This window comes from Ictalurus punctatus, chromosome 11, assembly GCF_001660625.3.
Source record: "Ictalurus punctatus breed USDA103 chromosome 11, Coco_2.0, whole genome shotgun sequence".
In the NCBI taxonomy this organism is placed as follows: Eukaryota; Metazoa; Chordata; class Actinopteri; order Siluriformes; family Ictaluridae; genus Ictalurus; species Ictalurus punctatus.
The window spans coordinates 6,380,079-6,394,477 of NC_030426.2; the positions used below are offsets into that span (position 1 = coordinate 6,380,079).

At 37.0% G+C, this 14,399-nt stretch overlaps 2 protein-coding genes across 3 annotated transcripts in view; one reads left to right on the forward strand and one right to left on the reverse strand.

Annotated features, from left to right (window-relative positions):
* The window catches only part of slc12a5a (solute carrier family 12 member 5a), a 185,283-nt gene that overhangs the window by 169,387 nt on the left and 1,497 nt on the right, over positions 1 to 14,399 (reverse strand). The gene's annotated exons all lie outside the window — the stretch shown is intronic.
* nat8l2 (N-acetyltransferase 8-like 2) overlaps positions 5,304 to 14,399 on the forward strand; it is a 28,165-nt gene continuing 19,069 nt past the window's right edge. The window contains exon 1 of one of the 2 annotated variants that reach the window (XM_017479485.3): positions 5,304 to 5,427. The gene's annotated coding sequence lies outside the window, so the exon portion shown is untranslated. The remainder of the gene's footprint in view (positions 5,428 to 14,399) is intronic. The other variant, XM_047158640.2, reaches the window with a different exon arrangement.

The following is a 14,399-nucleotide window of genomic DNA, read 5'->3' on the forward strand; positions in this document are numbered from 1 at the left end:
CGGGAATAGAACCCCCAACCCTGGCGGTGTGAGGCGAATATGCTAACCACTAAGCCACCGTGCGCCCTATATAGAAACTATACTGTACTATAGGAAGGCTATAGTAACTCAAATAACCACTATTTACAACCATGGTGAGCAGAAAAGCGTGTCATAATGCACCTGGAGATATCAGATTTGAGGTGGATAGGCTACAATGGCAGAAGACCATATTGGGTTCAAGTTCTGTCAGACAAAAACAGGAATCAGTGGGCACAGTGGGCACAGGTTCACCAAAACTGGACCACTGAAGAGTGGAAAAACATCATCTAGTCTGGTGAAGCTCAATTTCTACTGCGACAAGCAGATGCCTGAGTCAGAATTTGACATCTACTGCATGAATCCAGAGACTAGCCTGGCTTGTGTCAGCAGTCCAAGCTAGTGGTGGTGGTGTAATGGAAAGTTTTTTGGTTCATGTTCATGTTCATGAATGCAGCAGAGAGCACTTCCTTACCCTTACATTTCCTTCACCACTGTTCCATTTTCACTAAAAGCCTGAAGATACAGGCAAAGACATAAGGATAGGCAGTGAGTGGGGGAAAAAAGAGAGAGGGTGAGAAGGCGAGCAAGAGACAAAAAAAAAGAGACCTACTTGTACTAACAGCATACTGATGTAGCAGGATCATTGGTATCATGGCTATTTTGTGTGCATGTGCTTGAAAGGCATGAGTTGCAAAAAGCAATCAACAGTATTCCATCTCCAGGTCTTCTCAAAGTCATTGTTTAATAGTCTGCAATGTTTAGCCACTGACACCTATTACCCAGACTAAAATAGAGGTAAACCCCCTTTCATCTCCAACCCTCCTTTTATCTAAGCATTGGAGGCTTTAATACCAGCATTTTTCATAAAACACCCCTCCCTCTCTATCTCTCACCTGTGCCATGCTAGGAGATTGAGAGTGCTGCCATATCTGAAAGTCACTGTTGCCCCACACTGACAGTGTGACCTGCATTGTCTGACTATCAAATCTGACCTCAGACCAGATTTCCTTGCCTCTATTCCAGCTGCTGTAGGTTATACAACACTATCTGGATCCAATCGAATTTCACTGTAGAATGGAGCAGAGAGTGATCTGATTGGTTGCAGTCAAGTGTGAAGAGCATTGCTACAATCATGAAACAGTATGAAAACAAATGAATGTATCAGATTAACAGAAGAATGCTGGGAGCTCACTGTTCTGAAAAAGCAGGTTTTTCTCAGAAGAATTTGTCACTGTTGCATGTCAGAGCCTCAGCTCTTGGGATCTGGGTTAAGCTGGGCCCGGAAACGATGATGAAACCAAAAGCAACACAACATCTATACTGATTAGGACATACTGGTACAGCATGAGATGTTTTATGATTCAAGACAGCACAAAGCAAAACTAAAAAATGTGTCTTGATGATGCTGAATTTTTCTGTATGGCAGTTAGACCTAAATAGCTGTGTGCCTGTTTTTTTTGTGTGTTTTTTTTTGGCATTTAGTGGAAGCAGTGGAAATGTAGGAGGGAACGCAGGTTTAACGTTCATCTTTATAGTTCAGTAGGTGCTAAGAAAGTATAGTTGGGGAATGCAGAAATGCTCATATGCACAAGATCAAATGTACCCACAATGTAATAGCACCATTGGTCAAATAAACCAATGGATTAATTCAAGAGTTGTGTTCAGCTTTGGTATTACAGCATGTAAAATACGTATGTCAGAAATGTGCAAATTCACCAATGATTTCCATGATAGTGCTTCTTCTCACACGTCTCTATTTTTACACAGACACTGTATTACGTAACAGGCTTGTGAAGGCTTTGCTCAATGCTGATGGTATTCCTTCTCCCTCACTTTACCAAACCCCTCATATCCAGCTTAGACACACAGAAAGAAAGACAGAGATGTGCTTTAATGTTTTTCAACATGAATACTTAGTTTTGTAGAACACAACTGCCCCCTGCTGTATTAAAAATATAAAACGATGCTTAAAAGAGTGATTGTATCATCAACCTGCAGTTCAATATTCACCCAGCATTAAATCCAAATATAAATGTTTGTAAATGAGATATATAAGACAAAGACATCACCTATAGTATAGACTATAGATGACGAGAAGCTTTTTTTTAATGTTGGGTTTTAAAAACCTTTACATCATGTGGTGCATCTGGGAAATTAATTACATGAAATTAAATATAATGTTGTCATAACAATGACAGGAGAGAAATGGCTTTGACGAAAGCTTTATTGTATAGGCTCTTTAATGAAAACAGAACAGTATCAGTGACACACAGGTTTTCTTGCAGTGCAATCTGAATGGTATGCTCCCTAGTGGTACATTAACATCACCGTGTATAGTAGCATATTGTTATAATGCAAATAATATTCAGCATCATAATTTGTGAAGTGTATGCATACAGTGTATCATTTATAGCTTGAGGCAGTCACCGATGTTCTATGATGTTTTTTTATGAACTGCACTGGCGACAGCAGCCCAAAAAGGCGGAAATTTTTTATTGCAAATGCACTATATATACTCTGCGTCACTATGTATGAAAACAGTAATCAGTGCAAGCTGGGTATGAACTCCAGAAAATTCCAAAATGGGTTTGATAGGTACATTCAAGCAGAGGAGCAAAGATTTCCATGGAAATGTATTCTTCTAGGCAAGTACATTTTAAATTAATCAAAGAACCTGATCCGTTATGCTTAACCTACACAACACAATCTAACACACTTGATTAGAATCAACACTTCATTTCCACCACAAATGTATTTGTTTAATGACGTTGTTGCACAGGTCAAGATCCATATTACAGTAATGTATGGACGTGTGCGATTCCAAGATGTGATTGAATGTAGACTTTCAGCTTTAATTCAAGGGGTTTAAAACAATATATTGCATTAAATGTTTAGGAATTACAGCCATACAATTTCCTAGTCCCTCTATTTTCACAGGCTCAAAAGTAACTGGGCAAAGTAATATCATAATAAATATTAGGATTATTTTTAATACTTGGATGCAAATCCTTTGCTGTCAATGACTGTTTCTGTTCTTGAGTGTTAAAAGAGGTTTGTGTCTCTTGATTGTAGACTTTGACGATGATACACCTACCTCCTCGAGAATGTTCTTGACCTGGCTAGATGTTAATAGTCTAAATGCTAGATTATGGAAAAATATAGGTGTAATTCCTAAATGGTTAATGCAAAAGTTTTGTTAAACCCCTTGAATTAAACCTGAAAGTCTACACTTCAATCACATCTTGATTGCTTCATGCTGTCCAAATACTTATGGTCCTGACTGTATATTTTTGTCTTTGATGTATTCTCAAGGCCTCTGCAATATATTGCAGTCACTTTGCAGTCATAAAATAAAATAAATTAATGAACACTTAAGTTGAATACCAAAAATTCAAGCTGTTATCACTACATTGCATTTGCAATCATAGGCAAATTGCTGTGGTATAGGAGGAATAAAACATCTTGGGACATTGAACATAATCAAGTTTGGAGTGCTAACAGTCATTACACTTTCTTTTGTACTGCATTACTCCACTGTGTTATTGATTACTATTCTAGAACAGCATGCTTATTCCTGACTTTATTCCTGCTTTATTCCTGACTTTCTTAAATTCTTACATTATTGTAGCAGATGGTGGTAGCTATATTTTCAGTGTGCTCTCCCAAAGTTAAAAGAAATCCAGCAGAGCTGTAACTTACACTGGGACCACACGAGACATTTCTCCACCACTTTTTAATACACTTCATTTTGTTAAACAATTTAATATAATACATACTGAAAAACTGATCCAAAGCCTTTATAAATATATCATTTTAGCTCTATTCACAGTGAAGGTGGCATCTATAATACAATGTCTCCTCTATGATAAAACTCTCATATCCGGGCAGCTACTATAATTAGGTAATACATAGCTAGTTCTCTCCCACACAGCAATATGATCACAGTACAATCATAATATTGTGGCATATGCAAATATACATAGTACATGTCATTTTACCAGCTGTAACAGTCATTTAAATGGCTAATTTAATCAGGCTGCAGGCATACCCTTTGGTTTGAACACAATGTAAGTGATGTAATTAATCATGTTCCCAGCATTTCTCAAAACATAGTTATACTCATGGAAAGACCACAAATTAACATCGGGTTAAATAATTAATAGTGGCTATGTCTCTGTTCTTCTAACTAATAAGCCAATTGTGGGTCTTGCTAAACATGCTCTATTAGTAATGTGTCACTGCCAAGTGCAGCCATGACTCACTCACCATCATTTATTAGTAATCAGGATTTTAATATTCAGTGCAAAAACAATTCCAACATTATTTCTCACCTATATTTGCTGTATATTCTCAGCACTTCTGTTCCATGCACATGGGCATGTGGTACAACGTCTATGGTATGTCTATGTATGTGGTACAACGTCTATGTATGTTTAAGGTCTCTGATTGATGTTCATACATACTGTATAAGCTTATAGCTTGGTCAAGTGTGCCCTGTGTTTAGCCAAGCAATAAAACAAAGCCAGCTGATTATGGGATATTTGTTAAATTTAGCAAAGAAAGGCTGTAAAAAAAAATCCTTTCGGACCACGCATCATATATATACATTTTATATATATATATATATATATATATATATATATATATATATATATATATATATATATATAGTATCCATATGCCAATACAGCATTAATATTTTAAAAATGAAATCAGAAGCATAGATTGACGCTCATCTCAACGAATGAGAATTTACATATGAAATCAACAGCCACTGTGTGGCATGAGCTGAAATTAGCAGTAAAAAACAAACAAACAAAGGATGCAAATTACAGTCTCTTAGTAATTAAAATAAATTTAAAGTGTGGGATGAAGCATGATAAAGGGAGGTTGAGACAAAGAGATCATTCTCAGCACTACCTCAATCCAATAAAGCAACTCTTGAACACGTTATCACTGCTCTGAAATGGGCAGATAAAGTACCAAGAGTCTGTTAGCCTCACATCTCAATCACCTGTCAACCATTATGCCATAATACAGCTCCACCAGCTTCATTGAAGTCTAAACATGGCTTAACCACGTAAAAAACAAAAACAAAAAAAAAAAACAGCCAGTCCACAGCCATTGTGAGGAAGCAATGGCTAGTCAACAATTCATTGTGCGTGACAAATAATTAACATGCCCAATAGAATAATTGTCTCGGTTGTATTCAAGCAGAAGTTGACCTGGAACAGAGTTCAGGCAGAGCAGCCAATGATAACAATGCAGCCTTCAAACACAAACCATTAGCTAAAACAACAGTGTTGCTCTGGCAGCACATCCTGACCTGGCAGCCGTTTTTGGAAAATGTAAGGCAGTGTTGTAGTCAATTGAGAAAATGAGGTGAAAACACAAACCATAGTGGAGGTAGGAACAAGCTGCATTTTGATTTTCAAATATTTATTTCGACTTACCATTTCAGTGCTTGACATTGAGACAATACCTTTTTAAAATTCTACTGACACTGTTACTGAACAAAAAGATATTACTAATTGATATTAGTTTAAATAATTTAAAGTTTGTCAAATTGTACTTTTCACCACTGCACTTTCTAGTAAAAATAAAAGATAAATAAAAACAATCAATAAATACATTTTTGTACTGAAAGTAGGTACATGATACATGATATATTTACAAATAAATAAAGTCACCTGGAGATGACACCAATAAACATTATACGGTAGAAGTAATTATGTGTTAATATTTGATCAAAATACTAGTTTGAAACAGTTTGGAAGGTAGAATTTGAGTTTGGTGGCTACAAGTACACTGGACAGACCGCACAGGATTTCGCTGAGTTTTTTTGTGATTGTTGCAATCTAACTTGCAGAGTTTTTTGTCTTTTTTTTTTTTTGGAAAACTACCTGGATTGTCGAAATTGCAATTGCACAAAGTCTTCTGCAATGATGTTTGTTGGTAAATGAGACCTTTTAGCTGTACTCATGTTCGACACACGTGAATCGTAGAGGGTTTGGCTGAATGTGCGTTGTGAGGACGTTTTTCATTTACATTTACTTCATTTGGCTGAGGATTTTATCCAAAGCAACTGACAGTTGAGACAAAATATAAATGAACATTTGAGGTTATAGAGTGAAGCAAACAGCAGATATAGCAGATATGGCAGATATGGCAAGCTCCTGCATATTGCTACGTGAGAAACAAAATCTCCACTGCACAAGGAAGAGGGACTGCTCACTGCATTGGAACAGAGATTAGAAGAGCTACGCCAGTGGGAATAGAGCAAGAGCTGTTAACAGAAATGCAACAATGTATTGAAGTGCAGAGCTTGAGCCAGCCAAGTATAGCTGCCTTGTGACTGTGATGTGCTATCAGTGGCTTTGACAGAGAGTGCAGGTAGCTTGATATTGAAGGAGACTGAAGATCTCCTTCAGCACAGCAGCATGAATGTCCTACAGGTTGGTGTTAAGGCTGCCTTGGCAAAATTAAAGTTCAATCCTCCACTCAATACAGCCAGACACTACAGTTGGTACCTGGACAGGTCTTTAGTGCACTTGCACAGGCAGTACTAAATTATCACCTCAAAAATGATGCAACTGATTGCTCTTGATGGCTCGTCTGAGCTGGCACATTATTCTAGCATAGTTGGATTGCAAAGACGGCAACCGAGGATTGAAGGAACTATGCAGGAGGCAGCAGGGACCACATCTGTTCTGCCATGGCTACCCAGGATACAAAGGTTGTTTTGTGCCTCAACAGGCTGTGATGAAGCCTTTAAGGCATGATTTAATGCAACTGCTGGGTAAGCATTGCATTGGTTTTGAAATCACATGGCCGACAGTATAATGGTTCTCCCCTCTCCCCAGCTGCAGTGGAGCTTGATAACAACAGACCAGTGACTACTGAGCACACCATCCACAGGGTGTTTTACAGTTTCACAGTCGGGCACCACCAAAAGACTACTATTAGAAATATTAACTGGACTAGAAAGCCTGACCTTTTTTTGTTTCCAAAAAGGGAGAAATTACACCTGCTGTGGAACACAGACAATTCTTCTGCTTCCACATACATGGAATGACACATCAGTTCGGGGTCCTTCCCTTTAGGTTAGCTTTACTGGCTGGCTGCTGTGTGTACAGTCTCAATAGAAAGTGACAAGCCAGACAGAGCTCCTGATCTCACATGTAGAATCTCTGAAAGTAAATAACAAGAATTGGTATTTGACACCTTCACAGACTGCACAGGTCATGAGCATGAATCTAGACTCGCTGGCTATGCAGGCCTTTCTGACACAGCTGTCTGGATCATAATGACAGTCACAAAAATTTTAAAAGCATGAATCTAGACTCGTTGGCTATGCAAGCCTTTCGGACAGAGCTGTCTTGATCATAAAAAAGTTTTCTCACAACACCCATATATGGGTATTGTGCACTACAGTGGACAGCTATTCAAAAGCCATTTTCTGGCTATCTCAATAGAATAACTGCATAACAGCCACTAGAGTGGACACTAATTCTTCGTTTGAACACATGCAGTCAACTTCAATAGCTTTTTTAAAGATTTATGTAAAAGTAAAATGAAGGTAAAATTATTATTATTTTTTTTTATCCCTAAAGAAGAGTAAAAATAGAGAAAAATCCTTGATCAGGATTTTATAATTCATGCATGAAAGGGTTTTATACATATATATTAGAGCTGCAACAACTGATCGATAAAATCAATAATAATCGATTATGAAAATCGTTGTCAACGAATCTCATTATGGATTAGTTACACTACACTATGCAGTCTGCACTACCTTCTAGTGTGTGGATTTTAGAAAGGTAATATCATCTCAGAAATAGCACTGGCGGGTTTTTTTACTAACCGGAAGTATAAGCCACGACGGCGCATGACGTCATACGCACGCTAGCATTAGCAAACACCCAGAGTCAATGACAATGACTTTCTTCAGTGTTACCTTTTATTCCCGACATGACCTCAGTCTCCATCAGACGGAGGCGAATTTGTCACATGACTGAGGAAGAAAGTGTGTAACCTCCAAGTCCTCTAAGGCAGGGGTTCCCAAACTTTTCTAGGGCAAGGCCCCCCAAATGGCTTTTCTGTTTTTTACAAACAGTTGTATAAAGTTTTAGTCTGAAGTTTATATTTGTAACACTCAGTTTGTGGATTTTATTTTAAATAATCAAAAAAATGGTACTGAAAGCTTGCCCCGCCCCCATCCGATTAATCGATAATAATAATAATAATAATAATAATAATAATAATAATAATAATAATAATAATAATCAGCCAACTAATCGATTATGAAAATCGTTAGTTGCAGCCCTAATATATAGTTGTAGCCCTAATATATATATATATATATATATATATATATATATATATATATATATATATATATATATATATATATATATATATATATATACACACAGTGGCAAGAGAAAGTATGTGAACCTTTTGGAATTTCATGGTTTTCTGAATAAATTTGTCATAAAATGTTATCTGATCTTCATCTAAGTCAAGGGTATTGACAAATATAATGTGCCCAAAATAAATTCTGATCCCTCATGTCTTTATTGAACACACTCATTCAACATTCAAAATGGCAGTGGAAAAAGTAAGTAAACCCTTAGAATTAAAAAAGGGGTGTACTCACTTTTGTTGCAGCGGTTTAGACATTAATGGCCGTGTGTTGAGTTATTTTGAGGGGACAGCAAATTTACATTGTTACACAAGCTGTACACTCACTACTTTATATTGTAGCAAAGTGTCATTTCTTCAGTGTTGTCACATGAAAAGATATAATCAAATATTTACAAAAGTGTGAGGGGTGTACTCACTTTTGTGAGATACTGTATGTATATATACATATATATATATATATATATATATATATATATATATATATATATATATATATATATATATATATATAAGATGCTGGCAGTGGCAACTCCAGTGATAAGCCTGGCTATGCTGCATTTCAGACCATTCCATTGTTGGCTGAATGCTAAGCACCCATATCACAAAAGAGGTGTCAATATTGGTGACAAGAGTTAGTCGGTCCAGCATTCTCCTTCAAGGTATGTGTTTAATTGTTCTCCCTACAAAGAGGGACATACGAAAGATGGCACCCAGCAAGGCTGGGAGCGGTACTCTGTGGTAAATTTGAGTGATCTTCACCCTCAATACTCAATACTCAGAGTAGACTCTGAATGATTCTTATCTTCAATAGCCTTAATACCCTTAGGTGTCAACCTCTTAAGTGATTCTCCTCCTCAACAGGAAGCAGTATTAACACTCTGAGTGACTCTTATCCTCAATAAGAAGTGGTATTAACACTTTAATTGATTCCCAGTCCCAGTTGCCATTAGTTATTGTCTGGCAAGGTGCAGCACTTGTTACAAACTCTTTGATGACTTGATACACAGCCTCCATGTCTGGAATGAAAGGAAGTAGAATGAATGGTTATATATGTATCAGTGGTTGTATGAGTAGACTGCCAAACCATCTGGGTCACTCAAGTTGACAAGAATGTCCAGAGGATGAGCGGGGGCCTTTTATAGGCTGCACATGTATGGCCAAGGTTATGGTTACAAGGTGTTATCTTTGCTATTAGTACTCACCAGTGAAATGAGCAAACAGGAAAAGTTGACTAGTTCAAAAATAAACAGCAATGGTGAACATCCATTAGAACTGTACATTAGAACATTCCAGAACCACAATTACATAGTACGTAACATTCCAATCCACTTAACTTGACAAAAGAAGTCCCTGTCTTGCACAACACTGCTCAAAAGAGCATTTCAATTATTTATATCCACTTATAACCAGTTATAACCAGTTATGAAAAATTAGATGATCTCTAAGACATGTTCAAAGCTGCTATAAGCAGAATTTTAAAGAAGGATATTGGGAAAAGGTAGTATTTAGACATCTATATTCAGAAAATCTACTTTAATGTAATCTGGTCTGCTCCCTGTCAACAAGCTTTATTAAAAATTACATAGCAGACATCACATGGGTGCAGCAAAAATGCAGGCATCCTCGTTTCCTTTCATTTATATTCCTTTCAGTTCAGTTATATTTTGTTCTTTTTCATTCCTTTAATTTCCTTTTTAGTCTTTCATGCATGCACACACACACGCACACACTCACTCTCTCACACACACACACACACACACACACATACACACAAATGATGCAGTGGAGCCAGTAAAGATTTCAAATAGACAATATATCTTCTTAGATATAAAACTGGCTTACCTCACTGTCATTACATAAGTTAGCAAAATACACATAAAAATGATCTTACCATAATGTATGTGAAAATAAAGTAATGGCTGCACACCTGTCTGAAACAAATCAGTCTCACTAAACTGCAGCCCCTCAGGGTTGGATTGCCAGACATAGACTAAGCCTGTGTCTGGAGAGCCTTGTGTAACACAAGAGCCTGAGACATAAGACATGTGCTACCTTTATTTCTAATAGTCATAACACCTGGCTGGTCCAGAACACATAACCATCATGTGTAACCAAATTAAACATATTACACATAACCAATTTCTAAGGTAGGTCACAGAACAAACTACTACACAGTGTAAACATGGAAACATGAAACAAAAATAGCAAGAAATAATATCTCAGGGACAGTAGCTATACAAGACTATCAAACAACTGTCCTTGTGTTGTGGAGAAGCATGTTTGTACATTGAAATATTTAACATTGTTATGCACCACAGCTTTCAATACTAAACTTTTCAAATAATCCATGACCAATTCTTAATATATTTACAAAAACAATGACATATTTAAACAGTCTTCTTCTCTTAGCAATCAAATACTGCTTTCAGGCCTTAGTACTATTATAACAGCAGATAGGAAGACCCTGTGCTCAATGAAGGTGCTGAAAGGATTTTTAGCAAAAATATCTTGTACAAATCTGCCCATACCTTCTGTGACATTATATCCTTTAAACAGTTTAACTACTGAATCATTACCTGAAGCATTCTGCTACGCTGTTCTTAATAATGCTAGCAGAGATTTTCTGCTTTTCTGCTGGCTGCCATTAAGCTCAACAATGCTCTCTGCCAGCATGCCCACTCAAATTATTAACCAGAGTGTACAGACAGTGACCATGCATCAATAACCAAATTATCAGCACATTATGCAACTAAAAATAACACACAATTATGGGTCCAAGCATGAAGTTCTTGGAAAGCCTGTCTGTAATTGTTAGGATTTTGAGGGGTCAAAATGCTTGAAACAATCTTGTTTTTGTTTGATTTGTTCATTATTTTTCTTCATTATTGTGCAGTTCAAAACATACGATAGGCAAGGGAGACAGGCAAGGGACATGACAGGCAGGCAAGCTAGACAGGCAAGGGGGATGAGCCTGATTGGCCTTATGGTGACATTATAGTGCAGCGTTTACATTTTGGGCCATTTCTCGAGAACCATGAGGCATTAAAGCAAAATTTGGTTCTCCTCTGATTTTGTGACTTAGTGCCATGCAGAGTTTGGGCTAATTTGAATTATTTTACTTGATCTTCCCAAAATTGGTGTTTGAAACTCAAAAACCATCAAAAACAAACAAACAAACAAAAAAAAGATAGAAAGAAAAAAAAAGTCTGCCATATGCCAGTCAGTCCAAGTGAGGCGACGCATGCTCATGATTGGTTGGCTAGTTTGCAAAAGTAGGTTTTACCTGATATGCAAATTTGCTAAGATGTAATATGTATGTTCGCAATACGTATCTCAATTGCTAGGCCAACGACCAAATTGCACCTCTTGGTGGGTCCATTGACATAAATCTGTTGAAACCAGTCCTACCATCAAAAATTATTTTTTCCTTAGCTCCTACACTTTACCTTTAGCTAAATAGGCATTGGCCATTAAGTTCCACCAAGATAGATGTTTTTCTAATTTGCATAATATATAAAAAACAACTTTTGCAAAGTATGTAGTCCTAGGATTTTTGTTCACAAATTGGTGTCAAAACTCTCAATAGTCTAATCCTCAATAATTACCCCAAACATGTTGATATTTGTATTATATGGCTATAACATGCCAATCAATCCTAACAGCCGCCCTGCTTAGTTTACTCAAATAGCTGTAGCGCATGATTGGTTGCATGAATTTGCATGAAAATTGCCATATGCAGGTTTCTGAGGAAAAGAGTGGGTCATGGACATCCTTACAGTAGGTGGTGAAGTTACGTTCAAATCGCTGTTTCTCTTGAACTGTAAGTTTGATTGAGCAGATATTTGGTATACTGCATCTGTGTATTAATGTCTAATTGGATTTCTAAGTATTTCTAAGGACTTTATTTTTTAAAAACAATAGCCCATCATCCATTCAGCATTCAAGAGGCATTTAACCGGGTTAACATTGAGCCATTAGTTATATAGTCATAAAATCTGATTGGTATGTACATCCAAATCAATACAGAACTGGTTACAGGAACACAGTATCAATGTGTTGCAAATGACTGACCCTCTCAGGATGTAAACCTTTGGTCTCCTACCTTGTTAGACTTTGCAGGAAGAGATTAATTGCTGCTATTTGGTGAGGCTTCACCGAATATGAACTGAAAGGGTGCTGATGTTTAAACCAGTGAATTACAAACGTGTACTCATTAAAATTTTGCTCTTTTTCATGAAAGTTGCCAATAATTCTGGAGTTGACTGCATATAAGTCAATCACTAAGCAAACAGAGTAGCCCTGCTTACAGAAGTTTTTAATGTTATGGTATACATGGCAACAGGTAAACAGTCAATTTATGTTAATAGTTATCAGAAAAAAACTCTAAGCGGCCATGCATTATGATTTTTTTTTGTTTGTTGTTTTCTCGTGATCATGACTTAATTTTCTCATGATCTCTACATAACAAGTTGTTTTCTTGTGATCATGACTTAAAAGCTGTTTTCTCAGGACATAATGTTATCCCGAGAAACTTGTTCCTTGTGAATGGGACTGGTGTTATGTGTACGTTGGCAACTTCGCCATCATAAATTTAATAACTGCCCACAGTAGAGATGGACTTTAGCTCCGCATTATGAGAGAGGGGTGTCCCCTTCTCAAATGTCAGACAATAATGTGGAAGTCATCAATCCTGCAGGGATGACGTATTTTTGTAGGCATTTTTGGTTCCCTCAACAAAAATCCAGTAGGATTTTACCATTGGCTTTTGGATTATTGCAGCAAATTAGCTCTGTGACCAACAAACGTTTATGATTCTTAAATGTTTTGTTCATCGAGATAATCTTCACAAATGAATACAACTTTCATCAATTTTGAAGCCTAAATACAATTGCCAGAAGCAAAAAGCTAATGTTAGGCTCTAAACAAACTACACCAGGGTTACATGACTTCAACATGACCACCACTAAGCTTCTGACAATCTTTATTCAAAAACCTGTACAACTGGAAAATATATGAATTGCTAGATCTTGTTTAGTTTTGAGCTGGAAGAGTGAGAGTATAAACACGACGAGGCTGTAGTAGATTGTTGTTCTGTTGTTCTCTTCGATGTGATGACGTTTAATGTCCCTGACAACCTCTGTAGTCCCATTTAGCCACGCGTTAACAAGCGCCTTTTTCAAGACACGTAAAACTTAAGAAAATTACAAGTGAGGTATTACTGGTGTATTTTATATCGTAGATATATATAACGTGATCATATCTTGAGATTGTGTTAACCAGAGACCTTATTTAAGTCATTTAACCAAAAACCCATTCAAAAAGCCCATTGACTTCGGGATGATGGATGTCGATTACACAAGAAAATGAAGTCGAGATCACGAGAAAACAATAAAGAAAAAAATAAGAATGCATGGCCGCTTAGGGCTTCTGTATATCAGTGCTTTTCTGCAAGGTATAACCTTTTCTACATTTATAGGACAGTCAGACTGTGAATACACATGCTTTCTGCTCTTGCTTATCCACACACTCAAGCACAGAATTGCAGGCATCTAATGACGAAAATGGGACTGTCTATTGTGACCATTTATTTTGCAGTATGTTAGGATAATAATCAGACATAACTTATTCAATAAAGCCATGTATTCTAAGCAAGCCCATTTTTGCTTTATAATCATCTCTTTACACCAGACCTAGCATGCTTCCAATCACAGAACAAATGGCAACTGTTACCATGGAAACGTTGTCAGAGATTGAACTGGAGACAAGTGCTTCACCAAGGCTACACAGTATCTAGGTGATTACACGTGCACACCTTGTAAAAAGTCTTCCTCATTTATAGAGACACAGACCTACTGTAGTTCCAACACACGTGCTGAGAAGGCTTTCAGCATGCTATGTTATAGAACAGACTGAAACTATATATAGTGCTCTCTGTAAGATAAGGAAATGTC